We start from the raw sequence: 22,436 nt of genomic DNA, 5'->3' as shown, positions 1-22,436 counted from the left end.
ATTGAACGTGAACATTATTTATTAATGGATGTTAGTTTAAAAAAATGAATAAGGACATTATTTATTTACAAAGTATTTCCTTTTTTAAGAATCTACTAAATTTTTTTTTAATCTTGACACCGAAAAGTTTTTTTCAAATTACATTAAATACTGAGACAAATTTGTTTGAAAGGATAATTACGAACTTTCCTCCTGCCTTTTATTCTTTATGAATCAAACAAGACATCTGTTGGGCCAGTGTGGTGAAGTCACTGTCACAGTCTAAGCAACCTAGAAAATGATCTTTGAGCACACATTCTATTCTAGTATTAAAGCTCATAAAACCAGTGCAGGGTTTTTTGTATATTTTGTTAATAATCCATGATTAATAGGTCTGAGCAAATTTAACTTTATGTCCCTGATGGTGAGATAAAAACCTGGGTGGACTTAATTTGCCTTCTATTTCATAATTCATTTAGTGAAACATCAGAGGTGCAAATAAAATTTAAAAGAAAAGTAGTGATGTGGGCAAAAATGACAGTTTTATGATATAAATATGTGAATTTCAGTTATTCAGATTATTTGCAATACAGATCAGCCTGGCCCATTGAAGATTCTAGTCAATCAAAGCCTTCCTTGAATTATTGATTGCTCCCTCATTCCCCTCTCATCTTCCTATTTCTCGCTATCGCCGTATCTTCCCTTTTTGCACTACCATATCAGCAGCTCCAGATTTTATAGGGTTCCCCACTTTTGTCCCTCTGATAGTAAAAATGCTAGCCCCAGCACTGAATTAACAGCAAAGATAAACTGCTATAGAGGCTGTGGAATTTTACCTCACGGAACCCATACAAAAGTATAGGGCAATGGTCGGGGGGGTAATAGCTCAGTGGTAGAGTGCATGCTTAGCACGCATGTTACTAAATTTTTTTTAATTTAAAATTTTAAGTATAGCAAAATTAATTAGCTATTTCTGTCCGTGCACTGTCCCTCCCACCAAACCCTCAACTCCGTGAGAGAGGAAGCCAAGTTCTCATGCCTCTTGTAGGCTTCTGTGCCTGGCCCAGGACTTGGTACAAGCTCCAATCTAGATGACTTCTTGATGAAAATGATCATCTTGGTCATAACTGTTATTATCATCCAAACTCCTGCCATCTTTTGAGCACATGCTTTTCAGATTCAGTTTTGACTCCACAAAATAATGTTAAGTAGTAGCAGTGTAGTAGTATTTTTTTTAACATGGGAAAGTCGAGATTCAGAGAGAATAATTTGATCAAAGTCACACAGAGCATAAGTAATGGCCTGTATAGCATCTTTGTGACATATTCTGGGCAGATAAAGCTTAGAAGGCATCCCCATGGTGTTGACAAATTGGGAAAAATACCCTTTCCCTGGGTGGATGCAGCCCCATGAACACACAGCTTGGTCAGGGGACATTGGTGGAATGTCAGCCTCCCCCGTCCCCTCAGTGGGGACTGTTTGTGCAGTATACAACCTGCACAATCGTATGTTCAGACCCACAAGTCTCTGATTCCAAATCCCATGATATGGTCTTTCCAGCCTCTGTGATCAGTCAGTGAGGACGACTCATGATCCCTCAGTGTTTGGCCCTAAGATAGGTGGGGTAATTCTTGCTTCCTCACAATTTTTCCTTGTGAATCATTTGAATTGCCTGAGCTGTAGTTTATGACGCTCCTCTCCCCTCGTTCATCAGTGCCAGCTGCGAAAGAGGACTCCCAGTGCTCTTTCCTTGACCCTGGGTCTCTTGGTGATTGAGGATTGGAGAGGGGAGCGTGGATAGCACAACACCAGGCTTTGCCACCATAATGGTAAATTTTCACATCATTATAACAACCAAGCAAGCCATGCCTCCCACCTCTCCAGTACAAACAGTGGCAACATGGCTGCACAACTCCAGCCCTAAACAAGCACTTGCTCACAGAAACCCCAACAAATCACAAAGCATGAGCAGCCATAGCAGGCACCAGGGTAATAATTTATTTTTAATGCCATGCTGTCTTTAACAGTGCAATTTCCTCCAGGGTGTTTGCTTTGAGATTGCAAGATAATTACATCTCAGAAACCAGGCTAATTACAGTTAACAGCCTGAAAACCAAAGGAACCCTTCCCTCCACCCCCATCTTTTTTTTTTCCACTAGAATACTATGCAAATTCCAGTTAAACCGTGCAGCATCATTCAGGAAACCAATTTTGACTACAGCTGAGAGGTTCTCGCTCTCCCCTCCTTACAGCACATGTATAGCTCGAACTGATGTGTATCAGAGGGATGTAACACAGCCTCAGTGATTAGAGTAACTAACGGCACGATAGAAAGGAAACAGTGACTGTGCTTTTCCAATGGAGAAAAAGTCTAAACGTTTCTGGTGGAAAATCAGGGTGTGAGTGTGGATTCATGCCACAAAGATGAGATTACCTGTAACCTCTAGATACCCTTTAGGGTCTCCTGGAGTAAATAATCAACTAATTTGAGCCGTTTGTAGGATTAAGGAGCTGGAAGGAATGTGAGAAATCATCCGGTCAGTTTTCTTTATTCCTAAAGTGTCAAAAATGCAAAGCATTTATACCCAAAGCGAAAGTCAAGAATGATTCCATGACCTGATCATTCACTCAAAAAACATTTTTTATCACCTCCCAGGCTCCACACTCTAGGGTGAGCATATGTAAGTGGATTTCCTGATTGTTTTCATAATCCTCATCAGAAATTTCTCCCAGTCCTAAATCTATCTTGAGGCAACTTCAGAACTTTTCCTCTGCTATGTTTTAGCTGAGATAAAGACTCTTTCAAGTGGGTAGAGCTGTCCCCACCATCTCCTTTGGATGGCGTAACTTCCACTTCGGGTGCTTCTGAACTTTTTAATCATCTGCATAATATTTCCTAATTTGTCCCCAGTTTCCATTAGCCTTTAAAGTATGCAAGCCAAACATCACAACTAGCTCTGGCTCAATTTGGCATCTCATAGGAACTAGGGCTTGGATTTTCCTTTTTCCATTTGTGAGGAAAAGGAAACTGGGTTGGAGAAGAGAATTGGAGATCCAATATTCTGAACTTTCACATGCAATTCATTCCTGCTTCTGTAGTGCCTCCAGAACTTATTTACCTGACATCATAGTCTTAAATATGATATAACTAAAGCCAAGCCTCTGTTTCATGCTCTGCGGAAAGCTGGAGGTGTTCCTCTCCATTCACATCTTATTCAGAAAAGCAACATATTGGCCCTTCCATCAGGCTCCTTGCTAGAGGCTCCTAATTGCTAATAATGTAAAATTTGCATGCAAATGGTATTTCTCATAGTAACAACTCCCTAGCAACACTGCCTGGCTTCATTCATTCTTTTAACAAACGCGTACTGAGTGCTCACCCTGGGGGTGGGAACTCCACCATCTTCCTTCCTGTTCAACTACTCCTCTTCTTAGCTCTCCCCTTAAAGAGGGGGAATTGCTAATCTTGATCGATCAGGACATTCAGTGGGGCCATTTTTTCTAGCAGGGAGGATGACTTTGCCCTAAAATCAGCACCCAGGTAAACTGCTTACCTTTCTGCCTCAGACCCAGGTCGGTCCTGGTGCCAGAGGTGGGTCAGGCATCCTTATTAGTCTTCCTCTTCTAGTCCACGGGCTGGGAAATGTTCCCAGAGACTCTCTGGGGACAATCCACCTTTCTCTCCTCTTTGTCTCTGTCTGTCCGTGGGCATTTCCTGAGCATTATGATCCTAAGATTTGGTTAGGGGGCAGTGGGGAAGTAAGAGACCCACTTCCTCCTTCCTCAGGCTCACGTCTCTCAAAACCCAAGACCCAAGTCATGTCTCCTTCCCAGTTTCATCACAGAGTCCTAAACTGGGAGCTAGATTGCTACTGGGAGTAGTACTTTCAATTAGCTTCCCCAGAACGACCTTTGGAAGATAGAGAAGATTGGTAGGATATGATTTGAGTATCCAGACTAGGAAATCATCACAGTAGCCAATAATCTGACCTCCAGTCTCGAAAATTTGCCATGTATCATGTCTGGTGCTAGTGGCCAAGGAGACAGTCATACGAAGCGTAACGCTCTTTTCCGGAGGCTTATGATCTAGCGGAACATTTCAATTTCCTTGGAAATGACGTTTCCATTATCTGAAAAATAAAATACTTATCCTTTACAAGTGAACATTTTCAATGAAATCTAAGATTTAAAAGGGGTTTCATGGCAGGAATTTGGAAATTTGGAATTTTGGGAATTTGGAAGTCAGGCACCTTTATCATGTACTGTTAGGATCCTTTAGCCATGAGAATGATCGGACCCAGGAAGGTGTTCTGACCCCTACCACACTTCTGCCTCAACCTGGGGGCATTAGAGACTAAAGTGTGGGCATCAACTCATTAGAGTTCATCATAGTCACAAGGAAGAAAGTTCCTCCTTGAACTATGGGGACAAATGACATGATGGATATTTAAGGCTGTTTCCTTCTTAAGAATTTTCTCTAGTCCCTCATTCCTTTGAACAACTCTAGGGCAGGTAAAGGGCAGGTGTTGCTGTGTAGCAAGGAAACTGTTTCTGAATTGTTCTCATAAAGTTGGGTCACCAGTCAGCCTAGTTTGCCTGCACTTCCATGAGCTGAGAAAGTCCCATTATTGGGGGTCTCTGTGGTCACACGAAGTGGGCAGGCCACAGTGGGGGGCTCCAGCAAAGCGTCCCAACTGCAACAGGACAAGATTTGGGATGAGAGAGAAAGAAACAGACCAATGAAACTCGGGGGATAGAATCCAAGGTGGAGTAAGTTTTAGCTGGTAATTATGGTGAGGAGGAAAATGATTTGTATAAAATTTAAAATACTTACTTGCAAAGTACCACATTAGAAATTTGGGGGTTTGTTGGTTCTCTGGATGCTTAGGCTATTTTAAACAATCTGGAATAAAAAGATCATGCTTTAAATACGTCTCCTTTGGTCCACGTGACTTAGATCATGCAACTCAATTGCAAACCATCCGAGAGCAGCTCACTCTAACTGCAGGGGATAAAAGCCAGAGGACAGTGTAAAAGGACAGAATCCCTAAGCTATAAAGGAACAGCAAAAGCTTTCATTTTTAGGAATGACCGAGGAACATTTTTAGACGAGGCATAGCTTGTCCTAAAAACTTGTTTTTCCAAAATTTCCTTGAGTTTACTTATAATCCCCTAAAGAGATGCCCTAGCGAGTACATTCCATTATTGAATTCAGGAGTGTGATGAAGGTCTGCCTGTATCAGGTTTCACTCTGATCACTGTCACTGATGATTTTCTCTTCATTCATTCATTTAAGAAAATTCTTTTTCTCTAATTGGACCTCAGATGCACAGTATTAGATTCATCACAATCCTTGATTGATGATTCTCTCATTGTTGGTCCATGCCTGAGCTACCTTTACTCAGTTATTTTTAATAATGTATTAAGCATTCATGAATGCACCATCCAAAAAATAAAACTAGAGCCCTGACAGGGATTCACATCTAACCATATGCTTTCCCCCTCATTCCATCCTCCTGCTTCCTTTCCCCACCTGAGATAAGCATCCTCTCGAAACCCAGGTTCACTCCCTTGCCTTCCTTTGTATATAGTTTTACTGCATTTATTTGTATTACGTATGTACACATATAATACATGTTATATAGAAAATGTATGCTGTACATACACATTGTGCATATATATACATGGATTATACACAGACATTTATATCAGTACTTTTAATTTTACTTTTTTTAAGGAAGTGTCATACTGTAAGTAACCTTTGGAGAGTTATTTTTCCTTACTGTGACATTACTTAGATTCATCCATATTGTTGTAAGTTACTGCAGTTCATTTATTTTTTGTTAATAACAGATAGTGACCATATATTCTCTTCATCTCTTAATGTTGGGCATTTAGGTTTTTTCCAGGTTTTTCCTATTGTCAACAATGCTGCTGTGATCATTGTTCTACATGCATCGTGTTGTACATATGCAGGAGTTTGCCTTAGGTATATACCTATGGGCTGAGTTGCTGGGCTATCAGAAATGTGAATATTCAGCTTTAGAGACAATGTTAAACTCTTTTCTAAGCTGATCATATGTTCAGCTTCAGGAGATAAGGTCAAACCCTTTTCCAAAGTCATTGTATTCCTACTCAGTGTTGTCAGGCTTTGTGATTTTTACCTAATTAAATAGATGTAAAATAGTATCTCGTGGTGGTTGTGATTTGCATTTCTCCTGATCACGAATGATGCTGACCATCTCTCTACACGTTTATTGGTCATGTGCGATTTTTCTGTTTGTGCATTTATCCCACTTTTCTACGTGTGTGCTTTTGTTATTGATTTATAGGTGTTCTTTACATATTTTGATGATAATACTTTGTACTTCTGCATATTACAAATATTTTACCAAAGTTTATAACTTGTCTTTCACTTTCTTTAAGGTACCTTTAAATCTTTAATCCATTTGGAGTTGACGTAGTGTGAGGCAAGGATGCAATTTTATCTTTTTCCATATGGATAATGGATAACTATCTTTTCCCAGCTCCATTTATTGATCACTCTTTCTTTCTTCCTATTCTGCTATGTCACCTCTGTCGCAGGAAACCCAAGTTTCATCTATGAATCTCAAATCTATTCCTCTGGCCTCTTTGTCTATTTCTGTATCAATTTACCCTGTCCTTCCTCCCTGCGCTTTCTTTCCAGACATATCCTGACTACTCCTGGCCCTCTACCCCTTCATGTGAATTTTGAAATAACCTTATCAAGTACCATGAAAAAAAGCCTAGGATTTTGATTGGAAATATACTGAATCTATAGATAACAATTGAAATCTTTATGATATTGTCTTATCCAAAATACATGTTCCTTCCTTATTCAGGTCTTCTTTAATGGCTTTTAATAAGGTTTTGTAATTTTCCCTGCAGAGGTCTTTCACATCTTATCTTAGATTATTCCTGGATATTTGATATTCTGTAATAATTTTGTAGATGTTTTCTGTTTAATTTTGTCTTATAGTTTTTACTGATACAGAGAAATATAACTGATTTTTATATTAATCTTATACCCAGCCACCTTACTAAACACTCCTATTATTTCTAATAATTAGTCTTTGGAGTAATTTGGGGTTTCTAGGTAAATTATTATATGATCTGCAGATAAAGACTATTTTAATTCCTCCTTTCCAATCCCTATGCCTCTAATGTCCTTTTCTTACCTTATTGAACCATCCAGGACCACCAACATAGTGTTAAAAAGAAGTAGTAATAGGAAGTGTGCTTTTCTCTTTTCTTTTCATTCTACACTCGTCCTGGGTGACCTCTTCTAGTTCCACAGCGTCAATCACTATCTAGATCTCTGTCCTGACTCACGTATCCACCTGTGAATGTTGGTCCCCTCACTATGAATGTTCTACAAACTCAACACGTCCAGAACTCATCATCTAGTCTCATCTCTCAACTCATGCCTGTTCCTCCTTTATTTTCTGACTTTATGGATGGCACCACCATCCACGTAGCCCAAACCAAATAAATGTAGAGTTGTCTCTCCAACCGCACACCCTCTCTGCCAATCAATCCTATTGACTCTAGTTCACTGATATCACTCTAACTCAACCCTTCTTTCCACCCACTCTACCAACCCCCATCATCTCTCACCTGTCTTACCGCCATAAGTTCCTAAACCATCACCTGATTCCGGTCTTGCCTTCTGCCAAACCCTCTTCCACGCCGTAACCAGAACAATCTGCCTAAATTTTAAACATTCTCACACAGCACCTGTAATAAAATCCCTTAGTGGTTCCCAATGACTTACAGAAAAAGCCTAAACCCTTTCATGGGCCAGTGTCTAAAAGCCAGGCCCTCTTTGGTCCGGCCTCCATGACACCTCAGCCTCACCTCTCTTTCTACCTGTCCTAACGCTCTGTACTCTCAGTTCTGCAAACACCTAGCTCTCTCTTCTCTTCACGGGTTTTGTACCCGCTGTTTCTCTTCCCCACTTCCTTCCATCTTTTTCTGAATAAGCCCCACTTATTCTTTAGGCCTCAGCTGAGATATCACCTCCTCCGGGAAGCCTTAGCAGCACTGTAATTGCCCTTGCCTGTTTTCCCCACTCCTTGAGAGCAGGAAAAAGTCTTATTCGTGTTTATAGCCCCAGAACCCAGTGTAGTGACTTACATAAGGTTCAATGAATGCTCTGGAAATGTACAGTGAAATCAGTTCTGTTCCCTTAAACCAAATTTCTGATCTCCATTTGCAAGAACCCTGTCTTTCAAAACTCCTACGATTGCCTTCCTAATCTCCGCCCACCCTCTCTGAGGTGCCTCACCACTTTGTTTACATCTTTCCCTGGCGCATGTCCCACCGGACTTGGGCTTTTGTCTGATCCTCTCCGCCAGCTGCTTAAAGGCCGAGGTTGTGCCTCATCCATCTTGGTGTTCCTGCCTCCTGTAGCCCCGAGCCTAGCACACAACTGATGCCAAATAGATACCTAAAGTGATAAAACTGAATTCCCTCCTGGAGCCACAAAACAAGCCGAGAACGTGCTTTGGATTCTTCCGTGAGCTGTGTTAGCGTTCAAAGCACAGGGACTTCTGCCAGCATCCCCACCTGCACAGCCTTCCGCCTCCACCTCCCCAATTGTTTCTTCGCTTTAGTAAGGGAGGTCTCTGAAACAATGTTATTCACTTCACAGGCAATGCCTCTTCATCTTTCTATTCTGTTCTGCAAGGTGTACTGGGGATATTTTCTTGGCTTTGTTTGGGGGCGGTTTTTAAGGAAGACGCCTTGGGGTGGCATTTTGTCCAGGTTTTCCTTCCTAGAGATATGATTCCTCTCCTCCGTAGCTGTTTATGAGTGCCATACTCTGCCATTTAAATATTAATGTTATGGAAACAGAGGGGAAAAAATCGGTCTCTCATCTGATATGTGATGTTGAGGGAAATTAAGATTAATAAATGGTGACAAGCTCTACAGCAGGAATAAAAGTTAAATTGCCTTGGACTATTTTCAGAAGTTGTTTGAGTAATGAGTATTCTATTGAATGCCCCATAACTATGATCGTTCTAAAAGCCTGATTTCTGGCTGTAGATCTAAAATGATACCTTAAACCTTAGCATTTCCCTCAGAATACTTGAATTCTGCAAGTCCATACGTTGGGGGAAATCCTTTAAGGGGCAAAACTGAGAAACGAAAGTTGGTCTTTCTTTATCAACTCTCAAGCAATCACTGTCCTGGGGAAAGACAAATTTTAGGTCTAAAAATTTAAGTAATAAATATGTCTGGCAGGTAAAACTGTCTAGATAATTAATTAGAATGCTTCACATCTTCAGCGAGATAAATCACGTCATAGACACATCGATACACTGGCTCGACCCAGTTAACTGCAGAAGGAGGGGCCCTCCAGCTCCTGTCCTAAGCCTCCGCTGTGCTTAACCTGCCAGGGCTATTGGTGAACACATAAGGAAGGCAGTGATTCGCCAAGTGTGGTCCCTGGACCAGAAGCATCAGCAGCATCTGGGAACTGGAGATACAGAGATGCAGGCTGGAGAGGCAGATTTTCAGGCTGCAGCCCAGACCTGCTAAATCAAACACTCTGAGAGTGGGGCTCAGTAGCCTCTGTTTAACAAGCTCTCCAGGAGATTTTGATGCGTCTTCAAGTTTGAGAGCCATGTTTTCTTACCCCTAGCTGCACATCAGTATCACTGGGGGATACTTTTCTTAAAACAAACAAACAATCAAACAAACTGATGCCAGGGTTCTATGCCCCAGAGAGTCGGATTTAACAGGTTTGGGGTGAAGTCAGGGCACTGGTATGTTTCAAAATCTCCTCAGATGATCCGAAACTGCAGAATCTGATTTCAGGCTGAGCTCTCACCCTAGTGACGGCAACAACCTCCAAAATGGGCTTTGGCTTCCAGTCTCTCCCTCGGATTTGTTCCCTCCCCCTCCGTCCACACGCACACCCCCATCCCAGGATTTAGCTCTAATCCCGTACTTTTAAGACTTCAATATGTATCAGAATCACCCAGTGGGATTGTGAAAAACAGTTTGCTGGGCCCCGACTCCACAGTCTCCGATTTAGTAGGTCTGAGGTCGGGCCCCAGAATTTGCCTTTCTAACAAGCTTCCCAGGCAACGCTGAAGCTGCTGGTCAGTCTTCTAACCTGTGAGTTCTCCAGTCACTCGGGCCTTGGTGAGAAGAGAAAAGTTATGACCATAATGAACTGACACTGCAGGTCCCCCAACCTGTTGCATGGAGTCTTCTGACTAGAAGGCAGTGCAGGGTGACCGTCAACGGTGCAGCCTCAGGGTCCAGGCGGCAGCGTTTAATCCCATAAATTCTCTCTGCCTCAATATCCTGTTCATACAAAGGGAGATAGCATAGGCCGTAGCTGAAGGGGTTGCTGTGAGGATGACATGCACTGGCACGTGCAGCATAAGAGGCGCCCAGCACGTATTAGGTGCTCAAAAATATTTATCATTAGTGACAAACTTATAAAGTTGTAATTAGTTGTAACTGCTAAGTAGTCATAATTACAGACAAAAAACAGCTCTTTTTAATTATTGTACAGCCCTTCCCTCCCTAGAGTTTAGACACTAATGCCTGGGGTTCTATGCAGACAGATGAATAAAAAGAACCCTGACTTGGGGGGAGGGTATAGCTCAGTGGTAGAGTGTGTGCTTAGTATGCACAAGGTCCTGGGTTCAATCCCCACTACTTCCATTAACCTAAATAAATAATTTAATGATTTAATTAATTTCAAAAAACACATACTTCACCATCCACACTCAGAATCATTTGTCCCCTGCCTCCTCTCAAAAATGAAGGGGCCATTAATTGGCTGTGATGTGTGGAATAAAGGGGTCTCCCCAGAGAGACCCCCCACCCACCAGCCCTGCCAAAATGTAGCAGCATCTCTCAGAAGCAGGTGAACACAGCCCCTAAGCAAGGTGAAGAACCCTTACTACCGTTCTGAAATCATATATGATCACATCACACTCTGTTTAAAATTATTCCATGATTTCCAACTGCCTTAAAACTAAAAGTCAAATTGTTTATCATTACTTAATGAGTCCTGGCCCCTTTCCAGCTTCTTGGCCCATAATGAACCACTGAGACTTTTCCAAAAACACCCTGCCCTATGAAGTCACCGTGCCCTTGCCCCTGCTGTTTCCTCTGCCTGGGCGCCCTTCCCCCTCCCAGCACTCCTTGCATAGAAACTTGCTAATTTATATTTATTTTTCAGCTTCCTTCAAAGTCACCTCTGCCTTAAAACCCCCCTGCACACTGCCTCCGCTTCCCCCAAGGCAGAGCCCTTCTCTGTGTCACTTCCACACCCGACACAATCCATGACTATGCTGAGGAGTGCCTGAGCTGCCACTGTCTGCTCACCGCCCCTCTCCACTGCTGTGAGCCAAGCCAAAGTAGCAACCGTGTCCCGGTCATCCTTGACCTGCAGACCAAGCACCGCCCTAGCCCATATTAGGGACTTCATTATTGAGTGAAGCAGTGAAGGTTGGAGGGGAAAAGAAATGTTCAGTGGATTCTATGTTAACTGAACAATTCCTGGAGAATCAAAGGAAACCAGGAGAGAAGAGATCAGAAGCAGGGTGCAGAAAGAGAAGGAGTGACAGCCACCTCGGCTGATCCCCAGAACAGCAGGTACATGGGACCTGGAGCTGGTAACTTTTCATCAATAAGGAACGTCTAGCTCCCTGGATTAGTTAGGACAGTCGTTCTCAAACATTTATGGACTTTGTTATTGACAGCCCCAAAGTGCTTTCATATGTGTGGGTTACGTCTCTCCATATTTACCATTAGAAATTAAAATGGAAAAAAAAAATTAACATTCCTTCATGCATTTGGTTTTTTTTTTTTTTTAACAAAACTGCTATTTTAAAAAAAAATTGCTGGAGAGAGGGTATAATTCAGTGGTAGAGCATGTGCTTAGCATACACAAGGTCCTGGGTTCAACCCCCAGTACCTCTGTTAAAAAATCTTTTTTTTAATTCAAACAGATTTCTTCTGTATAGCACAGGGACCTATATTTAGTATCTTGTAATAACCTTTAACAAAAAAGAATATGAAAACAAATACATGTATGTATATGCATGAGCCATTGTGCTGTACACCAGAAATTGACACATTGTAACTGACTGTGTGTCACTTAAAAATAAATAAATAAATAACATTTTTAAAAAACTAGAAGTAACAAAAAAGAATTTTTAAACAAATCGCCATTTTAAAATAGCAATAATAAAGATATAAACATAATTTTTATTTAAAAAACTGTATTTTCAAAAAAATTTGATTGAGAAGGGTGACATTGTTTTTCACATTTTCGAAGCTCTTTAATATCTGGCTTAACAGAAGACAGCTGTATTCGTGTATTGGCTTCTGCATTCAACCTGTTGTGATATCACTCATCATGTTAGCCTTTGGAAAACTCAGGAATCTACTCATGAGAAAATGAGAATAAAAAAGGCAAATAAAGAGTCAGTACTGTTATGAGCCTCATGAAAGAGTCTCCCCGCCCCTACACACACACCCCCAGGGATTCCAGAACCACACTTTGAGAGATTGCGGTTGCGGAGATTAAAATAATAGTGACTTGAATAAGATAAAAAGATTTCTCTCTTGCCTTACTTTCCAGATGTAAGCAGTCCCCGTCAGTCATGATGCTCTTTCTGGTCGTTCTGCCATCCCTGGTATGCATCGTCCAAAATGGTACCACCTTTACACCGCAGCCAGTGGAAAGTGAAAGGCATGCCCTGGTCTTTTAGGTGCATGTCCAGAAGTTGTATATTCACTTCCCCTTGAACTCCATTGGCCCAACCTTAGCCAAAAGCCTATTAATTACTGAGCTGCAAAGGAGACTGGGAAATACCTCCAATCTAATTGACAGTATGTTCTATCACCATAGAAGGTGAGAACAGATATAGGAATAAGTCTCAGTCTCTGTTACATTGACCTTTCCTCCTAGGCCAGGCTGGGCGCAGGGACAGAGAGGAGCTTGGGGAATCCTTTATCACCGCTCAGAAGGACAGGAACGCTGGTCCTGGCATAGAGCAGGACCCACACAGTAAGCCATCTTTGCCCATACATCTGCGTCGGGAAAACAATGCTAACAAAAAACAAAAAGTTCTCAAAGCAAGTAAGCCCTCAGGACATAAGCAGCTCACATACACAGCAGCAGACGGGAGCTGGAGACCAGTCACAATGGAAACGCACTGGTTAAGGAGGAAACTCCCAAGCATCAGCCATAAAAGAGGTTTAGGTTAGGATAAAGGCCCAAGTCACCAACACAGCTCACAAGGTCCTGCAGGATCCCAACCCTCCCCCCAAAACCCTGTCTCCAGCCCTATCTTATTCCAGTCTCTGCATCGTCCTCCACATTTCAGTCATGGTTGACTCTTCAGTTTGAAGAGGGTACCTTAGTCTTTCTTGTCTTAGGGTCTTTGCACGTGCTGTTCCATCTCTTGGAACACTCTTTTCCTGGCCACTGTCTGGCCCGCACATGCTCATTCTTCAGGTCTGTGGAACCAACAGAGATCAATCAAGTGAGAACAGGCAAAGGCTGTGTATCTGGAGCTTGCTACAGCAAGGGAGTCAGCCACTACCGCTTGGGTTTTGGCTGAGTCTCAGAGGCTGGCAGAGGAGTAGGAAGGTTTTATAAGGCAGAAAGGACAGGTTTCAGGCGTGCCCTGGTTGGAGGCTGCTGGCATGGGAAAGCAGTACGTATAGCAGTAGCCCATTCTACGTGATTGGTTAGGGGTGCATATTTGGCTTTCTCTGGTTGATTCTAAGTAAGGACAAAAATTAAGGATGCCATCAGTTATTAATACAGTCCTGGCTGTTTCGGGCCAGTTGTTACAGGGGTTATTGTTTGGCTTCCTGGGCTGGTTGCTGGAGAAAGTGGTCTGACTTCCTACAAGTCTGACTTACAGACAGCAGGCTGGCCGCCCAAGCTGGTTACTGTAGATAATAGGTTGGTGTCCCGGGCTGGTTGCTGCAGATTATGGGTCAGATTTCTATTTCACATATGGTCTAACTACTGTCTATTTGTATATTCAGTCTCTGGTCTCAGCTCACAGCATTTCCTCCTGGAAGCCTTCCCCAACCCCCAGACCAGGGTAGGTCCCCCTTTAATACGTTCCTGCAGCTTCCTGAACTTCTCTTCCTGATACTCAGCAAATTTGTAATTAGTCCTTGCCCAATAGGTTATAATCTCCATGAGGACAAGGACTTGTCATTTATTATGTATAAAATACCATTGAAAAGATACTAATTAATTATTAATTAAATTTTTATTTAACACTTAAAGCATTTCCAAAATCACTTTGCTGCCCAGGTATAAATCTCTAGTTGGCCTGCAAGGCAATTTTATTGATTTTTCATTTTTTGCAAAACTTATGTTTACAAGAAGAAAGCAAACCAAACTTCTTTTTGTATTGTATGGAAATAGTTCACTCAAGTGTGTATCTGTTAATTTATTTGTCATCAAAATATCACCTTGCCCAAAAGAAAGGACTGACAAGTGTGCAAAATGTTTACAATCCTTTGTGCAATTATAGTTTATCATTAGTTTTTATCTCTTAGTTATTGTTATAAGTAGCACCTGTATTTTTTGTTACGTACAACTTTATACATTGAAGCCTGTATCTGAATTTGCCTCTGTAATTTATTTTGCCAATGTTTTCTGAATGAACCGAATAAAGCTTCTGTTGTAACATGTCATGCAAACACATTATTGTGTTTGTGGTTGATGAACTATGGCTGTAAATAACACTATAGTTTAATAAGCCCATCATTCTAAGTTTATCAAATATTTTCCATTCTTGTGAAAAAATATTGTTTTATTATCCATTCTCTATGCTCAGCACCAGGCAAAGGGATTAGCATATAGTAGGGGCTCAATAAAAAATTATTACATGGATGGATGGATGCATGGATGCAAGATATGCAAATGGCTGAATGGATGTCAGACTTTTGCAGAACTGAGGGTAATGTTCTGCTGCTTATCACTGGCAAATTTCCAGAGCCCTCTGCTAAGAGTAGCTGAAGACAGGAGTTCCATACTGATTCTGCCCCCACGAGCCATTATGCCATTCCAACAGGGCTACCCAGCAGGGAAAATAAGGTCCCATTCCAGAGTGAGCCACCAAGTTTGTGAGCTGTTTCAAGTTTAGCTAATTTTCCAACGTTTCTGGGATCTGATATCTACCTTGGTGTCTCCATCGTAAGCTTTATTTCCTCCTAAGCATGGATGACTGACAACACCCTACAAAAGATTCCACTGGGTCCGGGTGCTGCACATTTAGCAAGAAGACTCCTGGTGCTGAACTTCTGGCATGAACCTGCTGGCTGTAACGTATCTTCCTGGTCTGACTCAATGGTGACCCACAGTGCTCTGTGTATGGGCTGTTTTCTTCTATTTTCCAACCTCTGAAGATTGTCAGAATTCTGCCTGTCTAAGCAATAAATCCATCTTTTCAAGGATCAATTGCAGTGACTGGCTGCAGAGCCTGGAAATCCAATTAACTGCAAAATAAATAAAAAATGAAAAATACACTGAAGCTGTGGCATAAATCAGCTAGCGAATGTTCTGCACATTAAAATAAACAAGGAGAAATTTCAACTTCATTTGTCTTCTTTTCCTTTTTTTAAACTCCCTTATTGATAAATTTAGCCTTGGTTCCAATTTTGTCTTAAGCCACGATTTGCTCAAGTATAGATCTGTTGGGATGGCGATCTCCGTTCTAATTATACCCTGCCAGCGCTCTCCGGAGAGGAGCCAACTCGGCTAGGATTACCTTGGTGCCATATGTAAAACTTTAGGCCCTCTCTCCCTTCATCTTTTTACACCCCATGTGTTCTTAAAGGGGCATAAATCTGCTCTAACGTTGCGTGGGAAATATGAGTTATTTTGGCTTTCTGGGACATTTTGAAAAGGACAGAGTTTTCATCAGTTGGCTGAGTGAAAGGCTTTATGCCTCACTGCTAGTGGGTCTGCTGGGCTGCAGCCATGACACACGGAGCCCCTGGGCACTGGGCAACCTTCTTGGTGTGGAGGAGTGGGTTCAGTGCCTCATGGCAATGAACCTCACTCCCGGCCACACACCCAGGCTTTCTGTCAACCCCCTGGAAAGGGTTACCCTGGGGCCCGAGGTACCCAGCAACCTGAGGAGGCCCCCTGGGAGAAAAATGGGCTAGCAAAGGCATGGAAGGAAAAGGCTACCTGGGCTCCCATCTGCGACTGGGACACAGCTTTGTGTCCTGCGGGTATCACGAGAACAATCAGGGCTGGTGATCCCTATTCAACCCCCGGGTCTGGGGTCCAGAGCAGGAGGGCTCTGCCACTGACTCACACGTGACTTCAAACAGTCACAGGTCTGTTTCAAAAAGCTCTGGATCGTTTCCTTGTATGTAAATGAGCAGACTGAAATAGAGGCTCCCAACGCCCTTCCAGGTCCCAAAGTCTGTGATTCCACGTTTGGTGAGTTAAAGCACATGTTTTATTTAAGGAAGATTTGTAGAGAGGGTATTCTTACTTTGATGAACTATAAACTAGCTCTTCCATCCCTCCCTTTTTCTTGATACCCTGCCTGTGTCGTCACTGAATTTGCCATTTCTGGATTTTAAGCATTACGTAGACATCAGGAGTTTGTCAGTAAGTTTCCTGTGGAATCCAGGAAAAACAAAGGTTGACTGTTTCTCAGCATTTCTTATCAGAAAAGCAAATGACTCAATATTGCTTAAAAAAAAAGCACGCTTTCATTTCATCCTCCCTCCTTGGATAAAACAAATGATATCAACAAACATGAGAAGAAAGTTCTTCCATCCTTCAAAATGTGCCCATGCGAACAGTTTTCGAATCACAAATTTTCTGTTATCCTTAGCTGGTTATTGATTTGGTTTTACTAAAAAATATTGCCTTATTTTCTAAACTTATTTTCAAAATTCCATTTACCCGAAAACACAACCAAAAGAAAGCAAATAGGATGATGGGAAGCCGTAACCATTGGAAACATAGTCATTACCGCCTGGAGGGTATTTCCGTGGTCATAAACTACTTTCGATGCCACAGGAAAAAGAAAACACATAGGGCCTGGGTTCTCTCCTTAAGTCTCGCTGGAGAGATGGAACTTATGCAAGGAAATTACTGGAAACCGGTCTCAATATAACAGAAAAATAAATTCACCCTCTTATTCTCAATCCTGATAGCTCCCTTATGTTTTCCTTAACCCTAATGTGATGCTAGGCACTGTGCTTGGCACTGGAAAAGGAGTAGTGAACACACCAGCCGAAGTCTGCCTTCCTGAGGTTTTCAGAAGGTGATACACAGATCCAGGGGTCAAGGACACAAGGGGTTAATTTCATGAGATGACCAGGTACTCAGCAAAGAGTAGTCAAACGTTGTTTTGTTAACCTACAACTGCATTATTCTATTTTCATCTCTTGGTGTTGGCATCAGGGAGGCAGCAGGAGCCTCAGGCTCTTATCTTCCCAATCCCTTTTTCTTCTCCAAGGCAGGTAGTTACAAGTAGCAAATAAGTTTCTATTCTCACTGTGGGGTTTTTTGGTTTAAAACTGTTTATTGATCAATAAAAAAGTAGAAAATCACGAAGTCATTGCCTGGGGAAACTGTACTAGTAATTTTACAGCAGGCTAGATAGTAAGGAAAGATTACAAATGTTAGTAGGCGGGAGACCCAGCTCCTGCTGAAAACAAGTCAATTCTGACAAAAATCCAACCACCCTTACTGACCTTGGAGAGCCTGCCCAAGGTCAATGACAGAATGAATATGACTATATCGGTCCTGTTCCCAGTCTGTTTACTAGCTCTGGAAAAAAAAAGTGGACAGACATCATATGTACTCCCATATGCTTAAAAGTAATAAACACTGTAAATAACAGACTGGAATCTTCAAAAGAATGCGAAAGAGAATGTACATGGGATTTAGAACAACATTTTAAAATAGACTTTAAAGTTAATTTTTAAAATAGGACTGTCACTGGGACATATTGTTGCCACCGTTACTATTTATATTAATAACTCTGACTCACCCAACAAGTCTTTGTAAGCTCAGAGAGTATACTGGCAGTGTTCATTCATTCTTCCAGTCATCCGCCCTCCCATCTGCTCACCCAGGACTGCTGTGAGGGTGAGTATTCAAACCTCCAGAGGAGTACCCTTGCCCTTGTCCTTCTATCTAACAATGACCTTCACCCAGGCTCCTCCAAGGAGAACATTATTCCACCCTTCTCAGTACCTTCCCTCTACCTACTTACCTTATTCCTCCTTAAACCTCTCTGTGTCCAGAACCCAGCTCTCCATAAAATAATTGGGATCAAATTTTTCCAATACCCTCTTCTGCCTGCTTGTATCCTCACCCACTTCTCTTACTTCCATGGCTTCCATTGGTCATCATTTTAATTCTGTTATACCCACCTTCAATTCTTCTGTTGCCTCCTGAATGAAGCCCTAGACTTGATCTCTTCTGCCAGCTTTCCTTACTCCAGCAGACAGACAGCATGCATTATCTTAACTATCATCAGGCACAAGTGCCTTTGCAGAGAGGCAGCATGTTCTGCATCTAAACAGTCATCCAACTGCAAGTTCTGCTTATAAGGCTCCCTGGAGGATGTAAGTGAAGGGCCACACATGTGGGTTGTCAACACATCTCAACAGGCAGGGGCCCTACCCATTCCCCAGCGAGCTGTCATTTTCATGTTCACGGCAAGGCTCTTGGTCTTCAGTCCTGAAACCCAAAGGTGGATATCACCTCTCAACTCTGATCACATTCCATCAGGGGTGGTCAGCTGAAGAGATAGGGCAAAGTCATGATCATTATCCAACCTCTCAGCTTATCATTTTCCAGAAAAGAGCAGCTCTTGATGGCGTGGCACCTTGGACAGGTAAGCTTTGATGGGAGGAAAAGAGGGGAAGGGGCTCACAGCACAAGGCCCTGCCGATGACAGTCAGGCCAAGACAGGCAGCCCCCTGGAGAGTCCTAGCAGAGAGGTGGCACTTAAGGATACATCATACCTCCAGTAACAGGCATTGAAGAACGGCAGAAGCAGAGACAGATGAGAGGGTCGTTGCAAAGGCAAGTTCTCCACTTTTCACTTTGGTCAAAGTGAGCCTGGGGGTGTTCTGGGAGGGCAGCAATGCCACAAAACTGGGGACCAGATACCTTCCTCTCCTCCTGTCCCATGGTGAGGCATCTCACACCAGGGGAACAGTGAGTTAACTGAGGGTTCTCCCTACAGTCTTTGGGCATCATGGATCCTGATATCAAGAGCCCAAGGGCAGCTTTGACTCCACATCTAGACTCCACAGAGGTAAGAACTTCAGCTTGAGCCTGAAGACTCAAATATGAGGAGTCTATTTATGTGAAGAACTAAGGACTCACTAAAGTAAGTCCTATCCTGAAAAAAAGAGAGAAAGGAGGTAGAGAAATTTGATTCAAGAGTAATGGGCTACAGTCAGAGACGACACGTTCAGTCATCCTCAGTTCCCAGCCCAGGGACTTACATCAAGACCTAGAGCATCAGTGACAAGAGTCAGCATCCTAACCCTCCTACACTGCTGGTGGGAATGTAGTTTGGCACTGCCATTATGGAAAACAGTATGGAGATTCCTCAAAAAACTGAAAATAGCCTTACCATATGATTCAGCAATCCCACTCCTGGGCATATATCTGGAAAGAACTCTAATTTGAAAAGATACATGCACCTCAATGTTCATAGCAGCACTATTTACAACAGCCAAAACATGGAAGCAACCTAAATGTCCATCAACAGATGACTGGATAAAGAAGCTGTGTATATATAATGGAATACTACTTATATAATGGAATATTACTCAGCCATTAAAAAATAAAATAGTGCTATTTGCAGCAACATGGATGGACCTGGAGATTGTCATACTAGGCAAAATAAGCCAGAAAGAGAAATAAAAATATCATATGATATCACTTATATGTGGAATCTAGAGGGAGAAAGGACACAAATGAACTCATTTGCAAAACAGAGACAAACTCACAGACATAAACTTATGGTTACCAGGAGGAGAAGGAATTGTGGAGGGATAAATTAAGAGTTCAAAAATTGTAGATACTAACTACTAAACACAAAATTGACAAACAACAAGGTCCTACTTTATAGCACAGGGAACTGTATTCAATGCCTTGTAATGAAAAAGAATATGAAAAGAAATATATATATATAACTGAATCATTATGCTGCACACCAGAAATTAACACATTGTAAATTGACTATACTGCAATTTAAAAAAAAAGAGTCAGCATCCTATGAGTCAGAGTTGGAGAGAGAAAGCAGTGAACGTATCAAATGCCCATGTGCGGATCATACCTGAGATTCCCCCAGGACCTCCCAGAGCCGTTTTCAAGGACTGTGGCAGGGAGCTGGAGCAGAGAATGTCTGGTGGGGCCAAGAAACACAGGTGGGAGCTGCCAGCCAAAGATGCGCCCTTGCAAAGAGCCCCAAATTTCCCGGCCAGTCCATGTCTTCATGCAGACATCGGAAACAGCCCTGGCTGGGAACATGGAAAATGGGTGTCAGAACATCCTCCTGGGAAGGAAGTTTGTGACACATGAGTTGTCCCCACACATGCAGGTGCTCACGTCACATCCCACACCCCACTGATGTAGCCAAAGTCGACATAAAAAGATGCCATCACTCCCTGGAATCTTGGCTACAGCTACTGTTGATGAACTCTGGTCAAACAACAAAGAGGGCAGAGAGGCCTGATAGAAAATGGAAAGAACCAAATGTCTGAGTTGATTTGATAAAGTTAACTCAGGAGAGAACCAAACATTAAATTCCATCAGACTCCTTTAATTTTCCATACAGTTCTAGCCTGAGTGGCTTAAGCGCTGGGCTGAAGTCAGGAGTGCAGTTCTCTATCCTCCTCTGAAAAATGACAAGGTCACCTTGCGCCTGCCACTTCACTTCACTGCCTGCCCGTAACTCCAACTGCAATAACAAGAAACTGCAGAGAGTTTTAAGGGCTGACAGCATTTTCCAAATTACTTAGGGGTTACAGGAGATATTTTCTGAATCCAGAGTATTGTTACTGCAGGACTGACCCTTTCTAGAGCTAGAAGTATTCCTTTCTCTTTACAGCTCCTAGGATATTTATGCTCAGAGCAGGAAAGTGACTTCTCTGAGGTCACACAGCCAGTCAGTGGCAGTCTGAGAGTAAGCAGCTGGATCGCCTGATAGACATCTCTCCTGGAACTCAGCCGGGGCATACAGACTGACCTGCTGGATGTTTTTGGCAATTAACAAACATGCAAACAACAAATAAGAACCAATTATTATGCCCAAAGAATACAGCTCTCTAGAAAAAAGCATCTTCTTAGAGCCCTCTCAACATTGATTTTCCTAGCCCTGCTGCTACTAAAACTTCTTCAGGTAGACCCACATCATTTCTTGGGTTTTTTTTTTTCCCCAAAGGAATAACCAGTTCTTTCTCTCAATTTCTACTTAATAATGTCGCAGTAGTGAACTTTTCCCTTCCCTCATTAAAGTAGCACTCGGGTTGGGTCAGGGGAAAGCTGATTGGAGGTCTCCGCCTTTGAAACCAAGCCCTGGTCTTTAATTGGGATCTCCTTGGCAGCAGCCCTGTTGCCTGTGGCAAGAAGACATCTTTGGCTGGGTTACGAATTCTGATTTATTTTTTTTTTTTTACCTTAAGCCTTGAGTACTCCCTACAAATAAAAATTTAATATAATTGGTTTTCGGTGCATCTAGGAGCCTTTTAATTACCCTCTGAAAGACGTTTAGGCAACAGCTTGCTATTAGGTTAAACAGTGTCAGCGTCTGTGCTATAAACGCTAACAAGTTTGTTACACTTTGCAAACCAATATTTGCCTCTTGTAAATTGTTTTCTCTAAGGAGACTTCTTGGCGAGTACAGCTTCCATCCAACGGGCAGAGTGGACGTCGTGCCAATGGGAACACCTTCTTTTCCTCTCCTTACTCCCCTCAGTGCTGGATCCTGGCTGTTTCAGACACCTTCATAAAACCATGGGGAACCTTGTGATAATTCAGGAGCCGATTACACAGCCAGCGGGCTCCCCAGGCAGCGCCTCTCTCCTGGGCGGCTCACGACTGGCCATTTCACTGCTCATTAGCCCCTTTTGCAGAGAGTGAGCAGGGAAAACAAAGAGAGATGAAATTCAAACCCATCCGTTTGCTTCCTATTAGCTGCTTTAGGTAAAAGTTTAGTGAGGGAGCAGGCTGAAATGATTAATTAATGTAAAGTGTGAGGATTGGCTCTGCAGCTCGTTTGTTTAAGCTCTTCCTTCCTCCTGGAATCATCTGTCATACAAAATGTACTGGCCGCAGGACCAGGCTAAGAAAGTTACAAGGATTGTGTTGGCCCCAGAGAGATAATCATGGCAAGGAACTGAGGAAGGAAAACTGATGCCAGACTTTCTTTCTAAAG

General features: G+C 42.4%; 1 long non-coding RNA gene and 1 other non-coding gene across 2 annotated transcripts; one reads left to right on the top strand and one right to left on the bottom strand.

Moving 5' to 3' along the window:
* Window positions 1-1,925: 1,925 nt before the first annotated feature.
* Window positions 1,926-18,754, bottom strand: LOC116666054. The gene is made up of 6 exons (XR_004322911.1): window positions 18,412-18,754; window positions 17,728-17,803; window positions 15,185-15,501; window positions 13,394-13,494; window positions 4,814-4,882; window positions 1,926-4,109 (listed from the first exon to the last, which is right to left on the bottom strand). It is a non-coding gene; the product is annotated as an uncharacterized LOC116666054 (long non-coding RNA).
* On the top strand, window positions 10,612-10,683 carry TRNAT-AGU. Its single transcript has one exon. It is a non-coding gene; the product is annotated as a tRNA-Thr (tRNA).
* Window positions 18,755-22,436: the final 3,682 nt, after the last annotated feature.

This window comes from Camelus ferus, chromosome 1, assembly GCF_009834535.1.
Source record: "Camelus ferus isolate YT-003-E chromosome 1, BCGSAC_Cfer_1.0, whole genome shotgun sequence".
Taxonomy (NCBI): Eukaryota; Metazoa; Chordata; class Mammalia; order Artiodactyla; family Camelidae; genus Camelus; species Camelus ferus.
This window is presented reverse-complemented; position numbering and strand designations above follow the sequence as displayed.